This window comes from Atta colombica, unplaced genomic scaffold (genome assembly GCF_001594045.1).
Source record: "Atta colombica isolate Treedump-2 unplaced genomic scaffold, Acol1.0 scaffold198, whole genome shotgun sequence".
NCBI classification, from domain to species: domain Eukaryota; kingdom Metazoa; phylum Arthropoda; class Insecta; order Hymenoptera; family Formicidae; genus Atta; species Atta colombica.
The window spans coordinates 3,036,599-3,049,902 of record NW_017259291.1 but is presented as its reverse complement, the minus strand read 5'-3'; the positions used below and the strand labels follow the sequence as shown (position 1 = coordinate 3,049,902).

Here is a 13,304-nt window from a genome sequence, read left to right as displayed (position 1 = left end):
TATATATATAAGGTAAAAAAAAAAAAATGTACGTGCATAAAAGAGTTCCAATAGCTTTACTCTGCGTAGCAGGATGTTTATATTAATTTTTTTATCAGGTGCTTTCGCCTTTTCAGAGTAATGGATTCGGTTACGTCATCTCGGCATCGCTCAATGTCGATCGCATTTTCGCCCGAACGAGAAAAAAAAGCCATCGAACCGGCCGTTCAAGACGTTCGATCGAGTGCGTTGAACGCTAAATTTCTCGTTGACTCTGGTAAACTTTTCACCGCCGTCTCAGAACGGTACACATTTCCGTGCCGTATTAACCGATCGACCGAGCGAAGGCAACGCGACGTGCATTATGTAACGCGATCGTATGCGTCATCGACTTGCATACGATCGTATCAGTGTGTATCAGTATGCACGTAATGTTAAGATACAGACGTATACGTATACACATAGTGTTCCTCCAACAGGCGGGAAACCTCCGTGTTCCGCATGTGCGATCTTACTAATTTCCGGGATCGAAGCTTGTCTTCGAGAGAGTTGGACTGAAGATAGGAATCGTGGCGAACGAGAGACGCCAACAGGGAAAGAACGAGAGAGTAGGACAGATAGAGAGAGAGAGAGAGAGAGGGGGAAGGGGGGAGGGAGAGAATTTCGGATGGACGAGGATAGCAAGGACGTGAATTCGATTAATTAAACTTCGAATTCGCGCCGCTTCGCGGAAATGGAATTATCGCAGCGTAGTCAATGGCGGCAGCGCCAAATGCATCGGTTTGAGGACAGCGAGTCACCGACACCACCATCACCATCAGAAGGTGGTTACGTCTGTAACGGGGATGGCAACGATGGTATTTGGAGGTCGAACGGTGTAACAGCTTGCAGAAAGGGAGGTGGAAAGGATGTGAAATGGTAAACGAACGCGAACCGATATATATTTACGGTTCGAAGTGGTGCGAAGCAATAGAGAAAAGTTTCGGCAGGGATTCGAGCCGTGAGAATTTAAAATCCCGCGAATCTGGCTAAGACCGTCGGACTTTTCCCCCTCGACTTCGAGTGGCGTTTCAATAATCCGCTTTGGTATCGCGCCGCTTAGCTCTTTCGTCGAGGCGAGGAAGAGCCGGGCAGGCGTTTATTAGGTTCTCAAGTCGAGTTCTCTTTGCCGTTGATCGATTGCCGACATCCGCTACTGGTTGTGAGAAATACGGATTTCTCTCGCCCGTTACACGTGTATACCAAAATCACTTGGAAAATTGCCCACATCACGTTTGCATTTGTTTACGATCATCGTCTCTAGAATATAAAGTGACTACATTTTGGTTATAAATTATATAAAATTGAAACAAGGTACGAGGAAGTAATTTTCTCGCTGTGTTTTTTCGCTCGATATTGCAAAACTGTTATTATAATTTAATTTAATTAATTCAATTTAAATAAATATTCTGTTATTATTCATTATGCTATTTTCAAAATTTTAGTAATTTCATGTAACTTATCTTTTAGATTGAAAAATTTCCACTTATTTCAATATTCGTCATAATTTTAGAAATGCGGTAGGCAAAATAAAATAAACTAAATTGTTTTATAATTAGATAATTAATGGAAGAAAATCAGCATTTGTAAATATTATAAAAATCATATTATATAGATTATAAAAAAATTAATCATTAATATCAATAATTAATCGTATTTTACGCATATAAAAATAAGCGACCGAGATTATAACTGACTAATAAAGTTGAAGAAACTTATAAAATCTTCAACTTCTAGAGTGATGGTTCAATAATCCGCTTATGTCATCGGTTTGATTATAAAAAAATTATGAAAATTTCGCATTTTTATTGATACATTAAAATAGAACTCAAAATGATGATGAAAAATCTTTAGAAAGAGGTTATAAACATCAAATTTCATTTCGTTATCAATTTTTGTTTAAAATATTTTCATTTATATACGCTATCACTAAAAAAAATAGTCTAATAACATGAAAAAATTGAAAAAATACAATTTAGAAAAAGAGGAAAACTAGAAAAAATATCACAGAATTAAATACTAATGACGATATGAAATCTAAAGTTAAATCAAGATCAATTGATTTCAAATAAAAGTAAAACATATTTAATATGTAAACAGAGATTTAGATGATATGACGGAGATATTAAAAAAAATATATTTTTTATTTATTTTTACAAATAAAATCCGTCATAAATAAAATAACAACTTTCAAAAAAAAAAAAAAAAACATACAAAAAGACATACAGAAAGTTGAAAGATGATGTTTGACAGATTTATATCATCTAATCTGTCACGAGAACGTACTGTGAATGCGATAAAAAAGAAAAGGAAGCGTATGTCATGGTGTGTACTTCTTTTCCTTCTTCGTGGCGTTGACAGTGCTGATGATAAAAATCCTTTTGCAGCCGTATAATATCATAATAACTATGTAAATCAGACCGCCCGTAGCAACCCACAAACAGAGAATCGGATATTCGTATGCTAAGCCTCAACCCGTTCTACACACCGTAGCCGTTATTTCGCTTTGACATGCACTATATATAAGCTGTTATATATCCTCGACAACGAGTCGGCTCTCGTAAAAAAGCATTATTTAACTATCTACTCTTTTAGTATTAACGGTTGCCAGCTATGGTGACATCAAACAAATCCTCTCTTGCAAAAACGCCGAAGCGTGCGGAAAGTGTGTGTGAAGAGGTAATGTAAAAATGTACGCGTATCGTATATCGCAAAACCGCTTAACTTTAATAAAAATTTTCCAACTGTCAAATTGCAAGTGTAATTTAAAAGATTTCGTATCGTAACAAAATGTGTGTGTGCCCAGCATTTCTCGATGTCGTTCTTCCTAGTAAATGACTCTATCGGATTACAAAGACGAGTTAAACATTTATCGGTCTTTACGACGAGTTTAAGAAAAGTTTAAAAAGTGACTTTGCCAGGATCATATTTACATTGAGAGAAGTTCGAGATAAGTATAGAGCTCGCGTGAATAGGACTTTTAAGAAAACTTGAAACAAGACGTGCACAAAAGCTTTAAAGATATCCAGTAAAATATTAAAAAAAAAAAAAAAAAAATACTTATTGTTAGTATTTCAGAATATTCTACGAAAGAATGCAGTAAAATCTTGTATTATGAAGTTTATCTAAGAAAATATAGAAAATATACAATAAAATATAATAATTATAAAATTCTACAATTTTTTTCCTATGCGTGCGACATATTTTCATTTTTTATATAAACAATTTTTCATATTATATATATTTCATACAATTTTTTTTCAAAATGAATAAGATTTTAAATTTCTAATTGTTTTTTTTTTCAAAATTGTACATGCTAGTGTATATTGTTTGTATTTTTTTATTCTTGAATTATTCTTGTTTTTTATAAAATTTATTGATAAAGCCGTGGAAATCTGGAAATTGGATTTGCGCGTCATATGGTAAAAAATATTTTTACTCTCAATAAAGGCTGAAGTTTTTTTAGTTGTGCATAGTCGGAAATATTTTAAGACGATTATACGTCTTTCGAGACGTAATCATAGTCGTGCATAAACATAGCGTTTCGACAACGAGTCGAGCGTCACAAAGGATTTAATAAGCAGTCGTAAACGCGTTACAACCGGTCGACAACGCGGTTGAATGAGACTTTAAACGTTGTGCATGCAGATGGTGCTTCCTTCTGCAAAGTCGATGCGCAGTATTTATTAATCGTAAGCTTTATATAATTACTCTTTGTACATCAATCGCAACATTGTGCGGCGCATGTTGTATTATTATGCCTCGTGCGGAAATTTTGCGTTGTAATTAGTCGTTACGTCTTTATTATTATTACTACGTAATTATTATTACGTAATACGAACTTCATATTTCATTGGTTGTATTATTAATATAATATAAAGCGATACAATATAACAGTTGTGACGTAATAATTTGATATTATTTAAGAAGTAGCGTAAAAGGAGTGAAACAACTATATCTATAGAATTGCTCGTTTGAGTAACAAGAGGGCGAGTAGCGCGAATCATATTCGTGGTGTAATTACTATACGTAGGGTAGAAATCTTACATGAGGTACGCTAATTAATCTAACACAGATACACGCACGAATATATTGCATCGCATTAGCCTCTTACGGAACTTCGTGCTTTAGTTTGACTGTAGAGTATTACGAGACACCTTCTTGTGCGAATGACGTAAGGTGTAGCGGAGACGTCGGCTATGTAATTTGTCAAGACTTTAAAATATACGCGGTCGTAAATATTTTGTCAAAAGCACAAGTTCATTATGTATTTTAAGATAGGTATCTGAGAACTGTCTCGTTTCGTTTAAAAATGAATGTTCCTCTAGCGAAGTTTCTTCAATCTCATCTCGTCAAAGATCGAGAGGTTTCCGTTGCATTTCTGTCAAACTTGTTAATTAAGAACGTAACTGCGGAGAATACTGTTTTAGTTTTACGACCGTCAAATATCACGTAATCGCGCAAACATTAATAAGATCGTTGAGGCAAATTTATCGGGAAGATTGTTTATATTTTACCAAGACGGAACGATACTATGGCATTGACATAGTGATACCGAGGAATATTCGTCAAATACGCTAGAGGGTTTAATAAATGCAAGATGATACCAAAGTTTCGCGATGAAAGTTAAGTAGTCTCTTCGAGAAAGCGACGCGGCGAACACGGAGGCGAAGGAGCGAAGGCCGTCGTCCGCGAGCGTGGCAGCCGAACTTCCGGTGTCGTCGTTCTTTTTTCGCAAATTAATGCTTTCGCTCGAGATAAAAATTTGCTGAGCCTCGCGCACCAAAAAAGGAAAAGAGAAATATTTACCCTTCCGGCAAGCGAGAAGTTGGCGCTGTGCCTCGTCCTCCTATCCTCCACCTTATCACGGAAGTTGGCTATTCTGTCGTAATAACCGGGAACTTTGTTAAACTCTCGTTTAAGGAAAATCTCACTTTCCTGGAGCTCTTCTTCGAGGCATTAATGGCCCGATTCATCCCAGCTATCCGCGGCTGTCCTTATTAACTTAACGCAATACATGTCTCACCTGTCAGTAACGGTGTAAAACAAGCGTTTAGGAACCAGAAGACGAAGCGAGTAGTTAATACCGGATCGGCGATTGTGGGCCGATTTAAGCGAAGCGTTAGCATGCCAAGTACGATAAAATTTGCATAGAACGCGGAACAGACTCTGACGCTCGGCATGTAACCGCTTTATTGAGATAAAGATTCAAATTTACGCCGTTCATCCCCGACATGCTGTCGCTAAATTAGTAAATCCCTCGCAACGAGGATTTGCACTGTGCTGTTATCGTATATCTGGAAAACAAATCGAAGCTTTTTGATGCGGATATTCTAACGCGATTATTTTGTTAAGCAATTGATTCTATTAATTTCTCGAGTGAAAAGTTTTTTTCTATAAAAATATCAATAACTAAAAATATCAATATCAATAATAATTACGTGTAGATCGTCTTTTTTGTAAAAGAATATTAAAAAATTTATCTTCTAGGTAGTTAATCTGTTTCATAAAAAATAAACTCATTATTATGCAGTTAAAAATTTCATCAACTTACTAAAGAGGTAATAAATTTTTAAAAATTTTGGTATGCTTTTATAACACCGTGCTTCAAAGAGTTAAACCAATTTCACAGAGTGTATGTGTTTTTATATGTATGTGTATGTGTATGTGTCATTTTTACTCTACTCCTATCAATAATCTCAGCGTGAATTTTTCGTTATAACGTAATAAACGGATGAAATCAATTTTATACGTTATGCTTTCACTTTCATTACGCGTTGTCAATTTCTCTATCGTGACTACTAATAATATTTCTTATCGACATGTTGACATGTTAAGACGGTGTTAAGAGGCTCTAAGTTTCCATGTTTCCTGTTGCGGACTTGTGATTATCTAAATCTAAATCTTCTTAATTCCTTATTTATTTAATACATCAACAACACGTGATACAGATGCATCATGATCGATATTTATATACATATTTACGTACAAATAAAATGTTCAAAATATTTGCACGTGTATTAATTTGATGGAAATATTTCGTATTTGTTTTAAAATAGATTAAACTCTTACGTATTATACATTTTATTTTTATACACAAGAGTTTATTTTCTTACTTTAAAAGTAATCTAACTTGAAATACTACACTAACAGTTCATATTTACTTTGATCAACTAAATTTAAAATAAAACAATTTTTTTCTTCAAACTTCGAGCATCAAAATTGTTTCAACTCTAAATGTTCTTTATAGAACGCTCTCATTTTTATTGATAAAAATGACACATCTCAAAATGTCGCATTTTTGTGATATTTATGATCTTTTTGAAAATCTTAAGAATGACACAATACTATTTGACGAACGGACCGTGAAGTTTAGTTTATTTTTAATGATTGATAGAATAATTTTTATCTAATTATGCACGATAACTAAAAAATTACATTTTTGTAGTTATGTCATTTTTGAAGTAAGGGAACAAGTTAAAAACTAGCAACTATAAATCGCTTTCTATAAATTCTTAGGTCTTCTGTAATCTTTAACAATGTTATTATAGAATGATTGTCGTTAATAAAGAACTTTCTTATTTTAGCAACAAAATATCGACAAAAAGTGTAATAAATTTACCAATAGCTAGAGATATATTAAAAAGTTATTACAATTTCATTATTAAACAATTATGATACAAATTAAATGAAAATAAATCTAATTAGCTATGAATCTAAAATAAGAGAAATCCTATATTCAGTCAAAGCGGATCTTAGTACTTAAATATTCAGAAATATTTCCGCTAAGATCCGCTTTGATCAAATTATTTAATTGTGTTATTATTTTGTTGTTAATGAATAGCAATTATCATTTGTAGGAAAGGAATAGTTATTTATTAACGATAATCGTTCCATGTTAATGATGTTAAAAATTACAGCATAGAGTCCTAAGACCCGATTGCATCAATGTTACTTTGATTTTAACTGAGGTTTAAAACTCTCTCCGTCTCTATCTTTTTTCGCTTTAAAATGGAACAGAAAGAGTTTTAAGTTTCGCTTAAAGTCAAAATAACGTTGATGCAACTGGACCTTAGTCTATCTAAATCTATCCCGAGTGTTTGGATAGTGATTTCAGTGCATTGCGATGCATTTTACGTATCAGTAAGACATACGATTGAAATAAAAGAGTCATTTGTCGAATGCGCGATCTGCAGCGTGTACTGTGGCTGGAGCACTTCCGTTTCTCTCGTGCGTGACGACCCCATAGAGATACAGTTTCGTGATTCCGTATTCACGATAATCCGTTCACGCGGCACGGTAACATCGTGTAACTGCATCGACACGTGGAAACATTCCCTTCCTCTTTCGACCTGCGATCTCTCGATGCATCGTCAGTATCGGCTCTACGTGTCGGTACGTATCGTATTGTGGATAGTGTTTGTAAAATCTCTGAAATACGTCGGGCGATATTTCGTTCTGTCGGACGTCGACACGCGCTTCTCCTCCTCGTCGTCGTCGTCGTCGTCGTCGTCGTCGACGTCGTCGTCGTCTGGCAGCTGCACGTCGATTTCGATTTTGGAGGCTTCATTTCCCTTCGTGCATGCGTTCGCTTTCTGGTATTTCGTCCAGATTCAAAAATTCCGTGGAAGGCGCCCAAGATTTATGTTTCAACGCGCGGAAAACTGAGTTAAATCGCGGCGTTATTGTTGATCGCGGAAATCGGTCGTTGCACGCGAACGAATCGGTCCCTTTATTTGCAAATATTGCCAATCGGCCTGAATCACCAATCTCGTTCAGTTTCTCTACATTTTATTCCCATTTTTTGAAAATTTCGTTTGTATGGCAGTGCCCCAGTATTTTCGATCAATGTGAATACGATAACTTGGTAAAGTTATTACTCGCACGTGTATATACAGAATGGATATTGGTCTTCTTCTTCTTCAGTTATTTTTTGAACTATGTACACGACCAGTCGATTCGATCGTTTGCCTAACGAGAGTTCGGTTTTGTATAATTCATCACGTAATTCACAGGTAACGAGACTATTGACCCTCGATATACTCCAGTCACGATATTGATATATGCTCTTAATTTATTAGATCGATAAATTCATCTTGACTAATGAATAACGAAGAAATAACGTTTGTTGAATGAAATCGTATAATTATGCAGAGTGAGAAAGTACAATTATCGTTTGTGGTAACTTCTTTCATTTCTATAATGTTAAAAATCGTATTCATGAAGTTTCATGAATTGCATTGACCTCTCCACTTTTAAATTGTGTTCCGTACCTTCCTCACTTTTCCAGCCAACTTCCTTTCTATTATTCCGAAAACGCCGATCTTATCGAAGCTGAATAATTTCGCAGAAATTTTGTAACAATCGTATAGATTTATTACATAACTTCCACTATTATTTATGTGCTATGCATTTTTTTAAGGAAAAAATGTTTCGATTTGATGGATTTATCGCTCGATTGGGATACGTATAATGTTCACATGTATCACGAGTACAATATTGTTTGGTTTAACATCATCGTACATACCCGAATTCTCTCAGATTCTTTACGTCACAGTATGGTACGGCAATTTATTTTGATATCAAGTTTCTCACCTCGGAGGCTTCCTGCAGAGAAATTGCTACAGAAACGGTGCAGCCATTCTATCGCGTTCGAATCTCGATTGCTTAAAGCCGCTAACATAGTTACGTATTTTACGACACGGAAGGACATAACAACGTCGCGTCGGTCTCGTGCTTTACCTTTACTACTGGCCGTCGCAACTTTTATTCGCGATATCTTACAAATGATTGTGATCGCAAAAAACAAAATGTAAAATTATAGAAATGTTTTAAATAGTGGCCTCACGTAAAATCGATGCGCTAATAATCACGAGCATGAACTCACAATATGGAAATAAAATATTGTGAAATTAGATAAAAATGTTTTATTTTATACTTTATAAACCAGAGATAATTTTCATTTAGTATGTGCATTATAATTATGTTATCTCACATTATTCTCCGTCCATAATTTTAATTTAATATTTATACATTTGTATTTCCCAAAAATTTACATGCGAAATATTATATATCAAAAATAAATATAAAACAAATAAAATAATGTTTAAAACATTAGAAGATATATAAAAAAACTGTTCTGTATCTAAATATGTATTTAAATATGTAATATAGATACATATAATTATTATTACATTTAATTTGGCAATCTTTTTAAAAATTTTGCAGTAGTAATTACTGGCAATTTATGTCAAATTAACGTGCTTTAGATTTGACGAATTTTTAAGTTATTTTAACGAATGATAGTTTTTAATGGAAACGATAACAGTCAAGTTTCAAGTTGTTCGAGTGCAACTATGAAATCTGACACCTGATTTTTGACGTTTAGTTATTCGATTGCTATATAGGTTTTCCATGTTTCCATCGCATACGCGCCCATGTTCCATCAAACTTTTGCTTGAAAATTCAAAACGATTTTTTGATATTTCAAATAGTTTCGGGGATATTCGCCCATTACAGTTATTCCCTTCGCTCACATCTAAAAAAAAAAAAAACCTATACCTTGAATTGACGAATCGAATGTAAACATTTTTCTACAAAATGTAATACACCGAGAGAGTAATATATTTTTACAGTAATCCTTTACCACGTAAAATTGAATATGATATAGTATTTTTAATTGGTTGTAGCAGCTAATTTTTGATTGCGTTAGCAATTAGCCTATCGAGATTGTATTATATATTAACATTGTGAATAGGCTAACGCAACCAAAAATTAGCTCCTACAAATGCCAATTAAAAATGCTATATCATATTTTATAACTTGCTGCAGCAGCTAATCATTTGTATCAGTATAGAAATTCGTATTTTGCGCCATCATCTTAAGCAATATTTAAAAATTCCACTTTAAAAATACATATATCCCTCTTCTCACAAAGACGTGCAAAAAGCTGAAAGTGACCACGTAAATAATTAACTCGAGTTGTAAATTAAACGCAGCAAAACAACAATGAGAAGATCAATTTTCCTGACTAGGGACTTTTATTTTTTACGTGATTATCGCTTCGGGATGTCGATGTCGAAGAACGGAAAGTGAAAGCCGATAAGCTCTTCGATAGGCATTCCGAGTCCACTCGAATGGGAGCACGGATGCCAAGTACCGTAACTTGCACCGCGCGGAGATTGAATTATTTTTCTCCCAGAATAATTTCGCCATAAAATAAGACCGGTACGAGTGTGCATGCGCAGCCCATCACGTTACACCCATACACACGCCTACTGCTCGCGGTATCATCCCTCTCGAGAGAAGCAAAATCTCTCTAGTTCTCTCCCTTTCTCTCTTTCTCTCTCTCTATCTTCCCGTCTCATCCCCACAGACGAGGCCACTCGAAGCGAGTAACGTCGCTATTTTCTCCCACGTCTCCTTATATTACATTCTAGATACGCGGGGACGGCAGCGGTGGAAGCTGAAAATTCCTTTCCTCTCCTGTTTCTGTCAGTGAATATCTTATCATAATACTACCGACGCTCTGCTTTTCCTCTCGAGATCAACGGACCTCCGCAAGCTAACACATCAACACATTTTCACATCCAACTTGCAATCTTTCGTCCACCACCATTCGTTCACCACACCACGTACGAAACCGGCCGGAAAGGTTCAAGTATAGTTTCGACATATTTCCGAGTATCGCACGTTTCCAGATTGGTTGATATAGTTTGCAGTCGCGAACACTTCTTCCGTTCGATACAACCGCGATGGAAAGACCAGCGGATGTGGTGCTGCACGCTCGATGCACCACCCAGGAGCATGACTCGGCGATGAGGCGGTATTTGCAAACTTTGACTTCGCGCATGTTTCAATATTGCGCCACGTGCCGTGCCTACGATACAGCTGAATACTGTTCGCTTAAACTTCTCATCCTTTTTTTTTCGCCTTATACTTCCACCACAGCTTGCGGGGCAAAAGAGACGATTTCTTGCTTATAAAAGTGTGTAGCGCTTCGTAATACTTTCCACTTCGATCTGTACTTTTTCTATTTCTCAGACGCCATATTCGCGACTCGATTTTACGGTGCCGGCCTGGTAGAAAGAATCGCCGGTGCTTTCGTAAAATAAAGCCGGTGCATTGTTCTCGAGAGCAAGCAGATGAATCAAGAAAAATGAATCTAGACTCTTTTATTGTAGGAAAATTGGACAACTCGGGAGATCAATTACGTAATTTTCCTCGAGAAGTAGAAAGATGATAAGCGAAAATCTTCACGTGAATTTGCTGAGATCACGTAAGACCTTTCAACGTTAAGCAATGAAATTCCACGAGATCGCGCTAGAATTCAAGCAGCCAAAAGTGAAAAGGGGACAAGTTCACTAACAATTATATGATTACCCGCCAGATGTGACAGTTGAAGTTCTCAGATCTTAATGACATAATTGGAAATTAAGGGATGCTTTTATAACGTAATGCACACGCAAACTTCCGGCATAGTAATTCTAATGTACTTAATAAATATGTAATTCTTCCTGTTATCTTAATGTTCAGATTTCAGTATAATATCCGTTTTGAGCTATAGTTATTCAAACCATTTTGTATGAGGAATTTGCATTGAATACATACAAGCGCGCAAGTGCGTATTTAAGCTTATTGTAAACTGTGGTATGTTTACGAAAACCACGAACGAGGTATTCACAATATATTTTAGATTAACGCTATTGTGATGAAGAATTCATCAACGCCTCTCCATAGTTGGGATTTTGATGAATATTCATTATTATATTCCTCATTTATATCAGTCTTGCAACGCGCCCCATGATTCTTATGCATAGGAACAACTCGGTGCATCACCATGTACGTCAACGAGCTACAATTTGGGGCTTGACAGGAAATTAAAACTATACTTCACCGTTCGAGAATATGGTATTATAATATATGCATCAACAAGCCGTTAATCGCCACTATTGCACCGTCACGTGCGTTTTAACGAGAGGCAACGAATCATGAACATCGAAAGCACTGTGTCTGCCTCGAGTGGCATAAAATATTTGTCAAAGCAACGCGCGCGTTAAGCCTCATATAAAATAACGTTTTATCGACGAGGCCGAATATTTATAACATTATTTTACGTTATGGAAATGGAAAGTTGAACAAACGCTATTAGTTTCATAATCTCACTGCGACATGATGTATCGTTTGCATAGGATGTATCACTGAAGCGCCAATAATGTGCATCGCGAAATATTTATTTTAATCATCGTGAGCAGGGATGTAATTGTAAAACGCGTTCAAATTTCGTGTGCACAGTAAGCACGATAATTGCAATTTACAACGCGAAATCCTCGAATTACCTGGATATTTACATACTATATATACATATATATATATATATGGAGCTTATTATGTGGAAACAATTCAAGATTGTTTAGAATTATCTTAATATTTTCTCCTAATGTTATAGCAATATTGAGCAATATTAACTCTAACTACACACACTTTTTTTATCCTTGATTACACGCTTGAATGCTTGGGTCCTTATCCATTTTGTTTCCATAATTTCCGTAAAAATCGGTATATTTCAATTAATTTTTTTTAATCGAGAATTGATCGGAGAATTGATTAAGCAATAAGTCCATGATGTGTAAAATGCGATAGACTTAAGAAGCTTCAAGATATATAGATTCAAAGAAAAAGAAATACGAAAAAATCTCGATTTAGACAAATTTCATTGTGGTTTCTGGGACCCCAATGTGTATAGCTAGGGTTAAATGCTTTATATGATTTTAATAACTTTATTTGAGGGAGTTGTTCATAATAGCTATTTTAAGTTTTTCGTTATTTCCTGGTTATAAATTATTTTTAAGTTTACGCGCGGTGTAACCAAATCTGAATTATAGTTCATTCTAGAGAGAATTGTTCTGGAAGTAATATTGATTGATCTGTAAAGATAATCTATAGTTAATCTACGGTAGTTAATTCATTATTTCATCTGTTCTATAATCAATGTAATTGAACATTCAGCGAACAATACTATAATTCGTGATAATTTATGTAACTTTTAATGCTTGTCATTCGTTCGATTCTACAGTTTAATCATAATTTTAATATTTTATACTATCATAATAATATTAAAAAATCGATAAATACGACGTTTATCTTTGAACATTTTGTTGAAAACTTCTCTGTATATCTGTGAAAAAACATTATTAAAACTATCGGGAGTTTCAGAAAGCTTCATGCAATTAAACTTCTATTCAGACAACCTGTCTCTAAATATAAATGACAACGATATTCTCACC

At 35.0% G+C, this 13,304-nt stretch overlaps 1 protein-coding gene across 1 annotated transcript in view; it reads left to right on the top strand.

Annotated features, from left to right (window-relative positions):
• LOC108687033 (polycomb protein Sfmbt-like) overlaps positions 1 to 13,304 on the top strand; it is a 67,089-nt gene that overhangs the window by 16,364 nt on the left and 37,421 nt on the right. The window lies entirely within an intron of this gene.